The 11,618-nt window shown below is 37.9% G+C and overlaps 1 protein-coding gene across 1 annotated transcript in view; it reads left to right on the top strand.

Moving 5' to 3' along the window:
* Window positions 1–11,618, top strand: part of LOC106868204 (activin receptor type-1) — a 48,898-nt gene that overhangs the window by 357 nt on the left and 36,923 nt on the right. The gene's annotated exons all lie outside the window — the stretch shown is intronic.

Raw genomic sequence — 11,618 nt, 5'->3', positions numbered from 1 at the left:
TGTTTCTGATGATTCCAACAAAACAACTTCAAGCTGCACACAACTGCATTCGTATGCACACCGAGAAACTATATATATATATATATATATACACACACACACACACATAGCTATTTGCACGTCTATATATTTTGTGTTTCATTGATGTACATAACAATTACAGTTGACCAAGTTTACTGTTGTGGATTAACTTGATGTTGTTTTGGTTTTAAATTACGAGGCACTAACACACACCGTCTTCATTAATGCAACTGTTCTTGTTCCATAACCTCTTCTTGTCTCTTTTTACTGTTCTAAAACCAACCAAGGTTGTTGTTTGGGTGTTAATTTACTTTTAGTCTACAAGTAAGCAATGATGGCCTGCTTTAGCTTTACTAACACTGCTTAATATTACTCATGAGAATTGTTACTTCATCTTTTTGTCCCAATCCTCCTTTTTAAATCTTGCTTGTTTGCTTTTTTTTCATTATTTTCCCTTTCATCCACATAATATTTCACTACTTTTTTTTTTGGTCTGTTTATTTTCCTTCGTTGCAGAAGGAATAAACAAACTTATTGAGGGCATTTCTCCGTTTATTAAATCAATTCCTTACTAAACAACGAAAGGAAGTTCAGACTGACAATGTTTTACAACCTTCCTGTTATTATTTTCTTCTTTCTTATAATTTACATGTTTATATACGAAAACAAAAGATATTAATATTTCCAGGGAACGTAGTAAAGAAATTAGTGGCTTGGTAGGTTCGTTAATACAATGTTTTAGTCTCTGTTATTATTTTCCTCTTGCAGCAGTCATTGGTCACATGTTATAAGATTTAATTCTGCTACGAAAGAAGGCGATCAACTGTCTGCTTCATTTGCTTGCCTCACATATACACCGTTTCTCTTCCCATTTTTTTCTATTATTATTATTATTATTGACTTTGCCATGGTGATTGCTTCGTAGACATATTCCCCCCCCCCTCCTTACTGTTCCCTTGTCTTTCTTCCCTCTTTCCCTTGTCTGTTTTGCTATTACTCAATCACCATATTCACATGCAAGCTAGACATGGTTTTTGATCTGTATAGATTCCCAGCACCACCCTACCATTAATGCCGCCACTTGCCTACTGCTAGATTAAATTCGAAGCAAAGGAATCCACTGTTTACGTTGTCTGCAGTTTGTTATGATGGAGCTTTTGGCCTCCCTTCTCCCCGTCATGTCTGTCTGGCCCTGCCTCCCTCCCTTTCTTTTTTCACCCTCTCATTCTTACTCTTTTCATTTTCCTCTCTTTCTTTCCTCCTATTTTATTCCATTCGGTCGCCCTCTCCGCTTTCTCGTCATTCACTGTCTGCCTGGCTTCTTTATGTGTATAATTTGCGTCGTTAATGACCTTGAAAAGCATGAACATTCCAACTTCCCATGCCTTTATAAATCCATGTAATAAGAGTATCCTCTCATCCATTATTGTATTTTATGCTTAAATCCTCAGAAGGAAAACACAGGAAGTTGTGATATTCATGTCTTTAACAGTTTATATATTATACACAAACCTAGTTATGGTAGTAGTAGTAGTAATAATGATGATGGTGGTGGTGGTGGTATTTTTGCTGCAAATGTGAATCTAATCAGCGCTGGCTTAAAGAGATCAATCTAACGAATGAAGTCAGTTAAATCGAACATTTTGGGTGCGTCATCTAGAGGAGGCCCAGCACTTTGGAGATGGCAGATTTCAGTTTTGTCTGGAACCACGCTCCACATCCTGACATGCCGCCGCCTTCGAGGTGCAGCGTGGCTGTCTGGGAATGTCTGCAGGTTCAAATTGATCCGTTCTGTCTGCAAATTCAAACGTTGTTGTCATGGTGGGTTTGGGTGATGAGTCTTGTTTCTTCAGTCTTCATTGATTGACGTTGGTTGACAACAGAAAAGAATGAACCTTGAAAGGAAAATTGATGAAATGTTTATCTTGATATTTTTGCCTAAGCTGTGGGTCATCTGGGGAAAACCTCAAACAGATAAGTTTTGAAGTTGTATAATTTATTTAATTGGTCAGGATGTGTTTACAAAATGGTAATTGTTTGGGCTGTTGATAAATGTGGCCGTGGGCGTTAATTTAATTTTGTTATTTGTGATTTGCCAAAAAGCTTCGGGATCCAACTCACACCTGCCGTAGTTTATGACTGGCTCAACGCACTATTGTTGGTAATGTTGCTAACAGTGGTGGTGTTAGTGTTGATAATATTGATATCGGCAGTTTTGATAATGTTGTTGTTGGTGATGATGTTATTGTTGATTAGTATTGATGCTGGTTTTGTATGAGGTGCTGAGTGCAGAGTGAATCCTTATTGAACGCTTTTCCATCTGTGACCAAACCATCTCATTCTCTGTGTGTGAGCATGAAAAATGGACGTTAAATGATGACAACGATATCCATATATCTCTGTTCAATGTATTTTTCCATCTTTTTCTAAAGATGGCAGAGTGTGATTTAATGGATATTTGGTTGTTATTTCTAGCAGGTCAAGTGACCACACAAAGGCTCCCTCAGTTGAGTCATTAGAACGGTACACAATACACTCTAGAACGAATGAGTTTGTCGATCACGTTTGGTTGTTCCATTGATTAGCAACATGCCATTGATCTGCTCAATGATGGCTAACCTACCACAACCCTATCACCAACATTACTAAAACAGATATTTGAGCTGTCTAATCCCATTCTCCTATATTCTAGTAGACTTAGTGGAGCAAGTCCAGCTACTCATAATAGGAGCCAGTCTGATACAGCCAAATCGAGCAACTTGCAGCTGTTCTGAAAATGGAAAGTCTTAGTTTGGTTCTAGTGGCTGGTCATACTAATTACAACAGTTTCTATAGTTAAGAGTACTTGTGCTAGATATACATGCTAAATGTAGTTGGTTTGAGTCTGATATGAATAAAAAATAAATTTAAGTCCTAATTTTTCTAGTAGAAATAAATAAAACCAGATATATTTTGAACAGAAGTGAATAAAAATAATTTATTTAGGAAGGGCATCAAGCTGTAGAAACCATGCCAAAGGTGACATTGGTGCATGATGCAACTCAGCAGCTCATCAGGTCCTACTAAGCCATCCAATCCATGCCAGCATGGAAAAAAAATGGATATTAGATGATGATGATTTTATGCAAAATAAAGAAATAAATAGAAGCTCCCTTGCTAATATTTTATGCAAATTAGCAAGGTGTGTGTAGTTTTGAGCTTGCTAATTTTCTTTTCTACTCTAGGCACAAGGCCCAAAATTTTTGGGGGGAGAGAGCCATCCGATTAGATCAACCCAGTATGCAACTGGTACTTAATTTATCGACCCCAAAAGGATGAAAGGCAAAGGTGACCCTGGTGGAATCTGAACTCAGATGAAATACCGCTAAGCATTTCACCCGGCGTGAGAGTTTGCTGATATTTAACACCAATAAGGCAGCAAGCTAGCAGAATTGTTAGGATGTTGGACAAAATGCTTAGTGGCATTTCATCCATTTTTATGTTCTGAGTTCAAATTCAGCTGAGGTCAACTTTACCTTTCACTCTTTCTGGGTTGATAAACTAAGTACCAGTTGCGTACTGGGGTTGATGTAATCAACTTACTCCTCCTCCAAAATTGTTGGTCTCGTGCCAAAATATTTGAGATCAATATTTAATACAAATATTCTTTTAATTATTAAAATAAGGTGTGAGTAATGTATTTCACCCAGGTTTGGTATATTTTGTAATAAATCAATTTAGTATCACTCTCTAAGTCCCACACCTAACAAGGCTAATTAGTAATATTCATTAAATTATGAGGTGTATTAACGAGGAAATGGTTAATTTGATCAACAAAATTTGTGAATGAATAAACTAAAAAGAAAACTATAAATAGTTCACTTGTTTCACAGTATGAGACTTTTGTGAATTAACCATAACCAGACTTGTCTGGAAATCTTGAACAAAGATTGAAGTCATTGAAGCATAAAGTGCTCTCTTTAGTGGAACAGAAAGTAAGATGGTTGAATTGGATTATCTGGTTTGATATGTTTCCTTACTCCTGAGATTAAATCTATTCCAAAGTAGATTTAGCTTTCCAAGCTGTCTGGGTTTCAATTAAATAAAATCCATATATGTATGGGTGGGTGAGGGGGTATTTATACCTTTTTCTTTTTGTTGTTTCAAGCATTAGACTGTGGCCATGCTGGGACACTCACTGCCTTGAAGAATTTTTAGTTGAATGAATTGACCTCAGGACTTGTTTCTTTTTTAAGAATAGTACTTATTCTATTGATTTCTTTTGCCAAACCACTAAGTTACAGGAACATACACACACCAACACTGGTTGTCAAGCAGTGGTGATGGGGAACAAACACACACGAGAAGCTTCTTTCAGTTTCCAGCTACAAAATACATTCACAAGATACATGCCCAAGGTATCACAGTAGAACTGAATCCGGAACCATGTGGTTGGGAAGCAAGCTTCCTATCACACAGCCATGCATGCGCTTAGAGAGAGAGAGTGAGATAAACATTCTGGTTGTGTGGTTAATAAGCTTGCTTTGCAACAGCATGGATTCAGGTTCAGTCCTACTGTATGGTACCTTGGGTAAGTGTCTTCTACTATACCTCTATGCTACCTAATGCCTTGTGAATGAATTTTGTAGATGGAAACTGTGTGGAACCCCATCATGTATGCATGTGTGTGTGTCATTGAGTTTTCCAACCCCCCTCCAACTGCTTCACAATTGGTGTTGGTTTCTTTATGCCCCTGTAATGGAACCATTTGGCAAAAGAGACGGATAAAATAAGTACCAGACTTAAAAAGTTAGTACTGGTGGTCATTTTGTCTGACTAAACCCTTCTAGACTGAGCCCCAGCTTGGCTGCAGTTCAACAACTGGAATAAATTAAAAGAAAAGACCCCTCTGTCCGGCATTCGCCATGATAGATCGTTAGCCACTAAACCTATTTCTGTTTTCTCTCCCTGTTTATTTCTGTGTTCCTTTCTGTCAAACAGCATAGGCTCGAAACCTAAAAGACTATCTCACTTCCCGAGCATTAAACTAATACATCTGTTTGTTGTTTACACACCTGTCTTCGTCTTTTGTTTTTTTTGTAAATTCTCACTATATATATATAAATATAAAAGTATGGAGTGGAGTGAAAGCGTTTCAAGAGGCCAGGCATGCGAGACTTGGGAGATTTCAAGAAGAATGTTCCAATCAAGAAGGTGAATCACAATGACCTTTTTGTGTGCACAATTTATGACAGACCATGCCTTTCTTTTGCTGGGCCCAAATCTCATTTGCGGTCCTATGAAAAACGAACCTCCACCAACTATTCTGCCTTTATGTCTGTGCACACCTTTTAATGCCTTGTATGCCATAAAGTCTGCAAATCTAACAGAAGCCTCAAAAGACATTTTAAGATCCACAAAGATCAGAACTTAACTGCAACTCTTGGTGGTCCAAATCAGATATGCAATCTATGTGGGTGTCTTTTCAGAACATTGTCTGGTTTAAAAAGCCACATCAGACACCATGATGGATCTAAGGTGTACATACAAAAGGTGGTCAGACTCTACATAAGGAGTAGACAACCACCATGTATATATATATGTGAAGGCATGAATGCTAATAGTTATGGTGTTGCACTTATGATTACTAGATGGTGGGTTCAGTTCCTAGACCCGGTGGCACATTGTGTTCTTAAGCAAAACACTTCATTTCACAGTGCTCCAGTTCTTCACTCAGCTGTAAATGATTGACTCTGCGACAGAGGCCATGCTGGAGCACCACCTTTTAGTTGAGGAAATCGACCCCAGGACTTATTCTTTGTAAGCCTAGTACTTATTCTATCGGTCTCTCTTGCCGAACCGCTAAGTGATGGGGACGTAAACACACCACCATCGGTTGTCAAAGAATGTTGGGGGAACAAACACAGACATACAAACATATACATACATATATATATATATATATATATATATATAAAGATGGGAATGTGTGTCTGTGTGAATCCCTAAAACTTGAGAACGACACAACCAATTTCATTCAAATTTTACACATGCCTTACTTAGGGGCCATGTAGTGTCATAGGCCAAACATTTTTTTAACTTATTGCCTAGTGCGAGCCCAGAGCAATAATCATATCTCCTCCACTATTTCAGTATTACGTGTCAAAAGTGAAACAATAACATCTCTCTATTGTAATGTCAGATATTTTCATTTTAATACTGAAACTATTATCTCACATATATAGGCATACATACATACATACATACTTACATATATATATATATATATGTGTGTGTGTGTGTGTGTATACATCTGCACAAATGTATATATATACATATACATGTATGTATATATATATATATGTGTGTGTAGTATGGGATACATGTATCATGATTAGAATTTTTTTAGGGTGAGTAAAGAGGGAAAGAACCCTCATCTGCAATTTTGATGAAATTTGAATCATATGTATTCCAGTTCATTAGAGAAAATATAACAGAAAAGTCTAATTCTTCCATTGCATGTAACATGGGCAACGCTGGGTATCTCTGCTAGTATATATATATATATATATATATATATATATATATATATATATATATATATGACGGGCTTCTTTTTGTTTCCGTCTACCAAATCCACTCACAAGGCTATAGTAGAAGACACTTGCCCAAGGTGCCACGCAGTGGGACTGAACCCAGAACCATGTGGTTAGTAAGCAAGCTACTTACCACACATCCACTCCTGCGCCTATATGCATACACACAACCAAGATAATTGGCCATGTTTCTATAAATTGATTCTTGTACTTGTTTCAGTCCTTTGACTGTGGCCATGCTGTAGCACCACCTTTTAGTTAAAGAAATTGACCCCTGGACTTATTCTTTGCATGCCTGGTACTTACTCTACAGACCCTTTTGTGGAACTGCTAAATTATGGGGACGTAAACACACCAAATTCAGTTGTCAAGCGATGGTGGAGGAATAAAGACAGACACAAATACACACACACACACACACACATATATACACAACAGGTTTCTTTCAGTTTCCACCTAACAAATCCACACACAAGGCTTTGGTTGGCCTGAGGCTATAGAAGACTCTTGCCCAAGGTGCTACGCAGTGGAATTGGACCCAGAATCATGTGGTTGGGAAGCGAGCTTCATACCACATAGCCACACCTGTGTCTGATAGCAGACATTTTTTGTTTAAGGTCTTAGACTAGGGATTGTTGCATTTGGTTGGCTCCCAATGATATTATGTGATGTTTTTTCTTATATTTCTTACATTAAAACTATAAAAACAATGGGCAGTACCCATAAACTTTTGAAAACTGGTAAGGTCAATGTGGTTGAGGTTCACTTTGAATATAGACTGAAAGAGAGTTCCTAAGGGTTGCACTTTTGGGGTCAGTTGTTTACTGTAGATGTTTTGATGTTAGAAGAGAAGATAGAGGAGGAAACATGTGGAAAATGTTTGGCAGATCAGAGAGCAGAAACTGTTGTTGTAGTCAGAGAAGAGATAGAAAGAGGATAAGAGATGTTGGTGGAGTCGGTGCTTGCAATGTGGAGGAGAGAGTGAAGCTTTGTCAATCAGTTGGATGACCTTTTATGAGATGTAGTTGAGAATGAGTTTGTGTTGCAGCTGCTCTTGTCACAGATATTAGTGATTCCTAACAAAGATGTATACCAGTTCAATTTTAACTAGTATTTTTTATCTTTTACTTGTTTCAGTCATTAGACTGTGGCCATGCTGGGGCACTGCCTTGAAGAATTTTTAGTCAAACGGGTCAACCTCAAAACCTATTTTCTTTAAGAAAAGAAAAAATGCTGTTGGTATCTTTTGTTGAACTGCTAAGTTACAGGGATGTAAACAAACCAACACCAGTTGTTAAGTGGTAGTGGTGGACAAGCATAGACACACACACACAAGCTTCTTTCAGTTTCTGTTTATCAAATCTACTCACAAGACTTAGGTTGGCCTGAGGGTATAGTAACAAGGTGCCATGCAGTAGGACTGAACCTGGAACCATGTGGTTGGGAAGCAAACTTCTTACCACACAGCTGTGCCTGTGCCTATCATAGTTTATTATTTGTCTAGCTTATGAGATATCCTTTCTATTTGACACTATTTGTCTTTTGGAATTAAATTACTTTTACAGATCTTGTAGCTGAGATTTCACACTCAAAGTACTTCTCTATTTTGTTTTTTGCTCTCATATTTTAGTAGTTGTTGTTGTTTAATTTGATCCAGTTGTGTATTGACTGAATATATCAATATTCATGTTGTGACAATTTCATCCTTTTTTAGGCATAGGGTAAATAGGACTACACTATCCAGTGTGTCCTTTCTTGTTCTTCATTCCTTGGTCATTCCTGTAAAATGGCAGGGAGTAATTTGTGTGAGATTTGGCTGCTGTTTTTAGAAGGTTGGGTATCCATGGTAAGGCTTCTTTGGTGGTTTGTCTCAATCAGAGTCGTTCTGAGGTAGCAAACCAAAGTTATGACTAAAACATTACAAATGTGACAATTTCATCCTTTTTTGTATTTAAGTCATTGTCAGTATGTGTTTTTTTTTTTTGAGGTGATTTGAGGAATTTAGCTACTATTGTTAGCAAATTGAGCTACCATGTAGAGACTCTGTCATTAGCATATCTTGATTGTTGTTGGTTAGTTCCTGATCAGTTTTGATTGAGAAAACCCTTGATGAAAGGCTTTCCAGCCATGACCATACTGTCTATATATGAGGGACTTCATTGTACAGTGAATGACAAATTTTTTTAGCTGATAGAAGGCAATTTGATGGAAATTTGGTTGCTATATTTAGCAGGTCAAGTGTCTTTCCCTTGTCTATTTGTTATGTGCTGGGTACACTACGGTGTGAGTATCACTGATTATTTTTGGCAAGTTATTCATCTCTCTCACATCAATAAAAATATGTACCAGTCATTTATTTGGGGATTTATCTAGTCAAAATTTAGCCATCCTCTACAAACTTTTGACCTTATGACAAAATATATGTACATACACATACACACACAATCCACATATTTCATCATCATCATCATTGTATATCCATTTTCCATGCTGGCATGGGTTGGACAGTTGACAGGAACAAGCAAATCAGATGACTACACCAAGCTCTGCTGTTTGTTTTGGCATTATTTCTATAGCTGGATGCCCTTCCTAACGCCAACCACTCCAAGAGTGTAGTGGGTGCATTTTACATGTCACCAACACGAGCCAGTCAGGTGGCCCTGGCATCGATCACGTTCAGATAGTGCTTTTTGCATGCCACCAGCACGGGAGCCAGTCAGGGAGCACAGGCATCGGCCACATTCGGATGATGCTTTTTACATTTCACCAGCACAGGAGCCAGTCAGGTAGACCTGGCATCAACCATGTTTGGATGGTGCTTTTTACATGACACCAGCACAGGAGCTAGTCAGAGGGCACTGGCCACAGCTATGATTTTGGCTTTACTTGACTCAACAGGTCTTCTCAAGCATATCATATCACCTGATGCATCAAGAGTACTTTTAAATGGGCCAGTCATGCAACACTGGCATCAGCCATGGCTGTGATCTCACTTTAGTTGCCGAGTCTTCTCAGTCACAGCATATATAAGTTGATTTTGGTGGAACAATTACCATAAGGTATTTTATTTGATTCTCTAACATTCTTGTCAAATAATAATAACAATAATAATAATAATGCTTTCTACTATAGGCACAAGGCCTGAAATTTGTGGTGGGGCAGCTGTAAGTCAATTGCATCGACCCCAGTGCGCAACTGGTATTTATTTTATTGACCCTTATTTATTTTATTGAAAGTACGAAAGGCACAGTCGACCCTGGTGGAGTTTGAATTTAGAATGTAAAGATGAACAAAATGCTGAATTTTGCCTGGCAATGCTAATAATGATCCTGCCATCTTGGTGCTGTCTCATAGCAATATTGTGTAACCACTAATGTTAGTTGATTGAGAACCCTGATTCCCTGTTTCAGACTCCCTGTTATCACACATTCCATTTGAAAACTCTCATCTTTAATTGATTTCAAGTCATTCTTTGGATAGATTCCATTAAATTCTTGTTGATCTTCTTCATAAGAATCTTTTAAAATTTACAGTCCCTTATCACTTATAAAAGAAAAAAAAAAGCATTGTCTTTGTATTGATGCTGTAAACAATTGACTGAGAATGTTCATCATTGTCATCATCGTTATCATCACTTAACATCCATGTTGTATGCTAGCATAGGTTGGACAGTTTGGCAGGATCCAGTGGCTTCAAGAACTGTATTGTGTTCCCATGTCTACTTTGGTGTGGTTTCTATGGCTGGATGGTGTTGCAGAGTGCACAGGGTACACTTTTGTGTGCTACCAGCTCTCTCAAGAGTACGAAACAATAGGAGTAAGAGTGGTGGGGGGATTGGGGTTTAGGGACAGCTTTATGCTAGTAGATGAGGGGGTTAAAGTATGAGTTGGTGTGGGGTGGGGGAGGCAAGCAAGTTCTTTTAAAGGAGCTACATGGCTACTGACTTTTAGAAAAGAGGATGAGAATGTTTTGCAGGAGCTGCAAAAAAGTAGTTGAAAAATTGGAAAAAATACTCCAAAAGAATATCTAAAACAGTGCTTGTATGTGAACCGACATTTGTAAACAACCTAATTCTGCACTGACGGCCTATCTTTACTCAGATTGGCTGATCTATTTTTGGTTTGACTGCATTTGAAGAGGGTGGGGTGGGGGTTGGGATCGCACATTCTTGCTTTATCATGAATTTGGCTGAATGTCAAGTCTGAAATTGCCAGTAAGCCTAGAATACAGCCTGAGCAGGTTATGGTTGTTTCTCCCCATGGCCAGACATGTTTTCATGGAATATTGGAAATGAATGACACCACTTCAGTAACGATGAAACTTGTTTACAGCCATCATGTGACGTCAAGACAAAGGGATATAAAAACACTCATTGTTTTGGTTGGCTATAGCTGGGGCTATAGTCGAAGACACCTGCCCAAGGTATTTTGCAGTGGGACTGAACCCCAAATCATGTGGTTTGGGAGTGAACATGTTAACCACACAGCCATGTCTGCATCTATATATACATCTTCATGCACACATATACACCAGTGCTAACATGCTATCTTAAAGATAGCATTTGAGCAGTGACGTGGATTTTGTCATGCAGAGACTATATAGGGACATGTTTCTGAGTCATCATCAGCCTGAAGTAGCCGACCAGGTGGTTGAAAAAGCATGTCTAGCCTTCACAAATATATATATTTTCAGTGAAAACACATTCACTGGTTACAAAATTAGAAATGATCTAATTATAAATCTCACAGAGAGACATAGGCAGCAGTGTTACGATAAAGCAGTTGTTTACTGTCAACTGTTTTTGTTGAGGTGTTTTTCTATGTCCATTCTATATATATATATATATATATATAATATAATATAGGATAAAATCTTTATAAGAATTTATCAAGTAGTCAGCGTGAAAAAACCTCGTAAAAACCTCGTAAATATGTTGCTTATTTTTGGGTAGTTTTTGACTTATTTAGTCCCTCTGAGCGTGAGGCATTACTATATAGTGAATGCCCTTATATAAATTATATA

The sequence above is a fragment of the Octopus bimaculoides genome, chromosome 10, assembly GCF_001194135.2.
Source record: "Octopus bimaculoides isolate UCB-OBI-ISO-001 chromosome 10, ASM119413v2, whole genome shotgun sequence".
Taxonomy (NCBI): Eukaryota; Metazoa; Mollusca; class Cephalopoda; order Octopoda; family Octopodidae; genus Octopus; species Octopus bimaculoides.
This window is presented reverse-complemented; position numbering and strand designations above follow the sequence as displayed.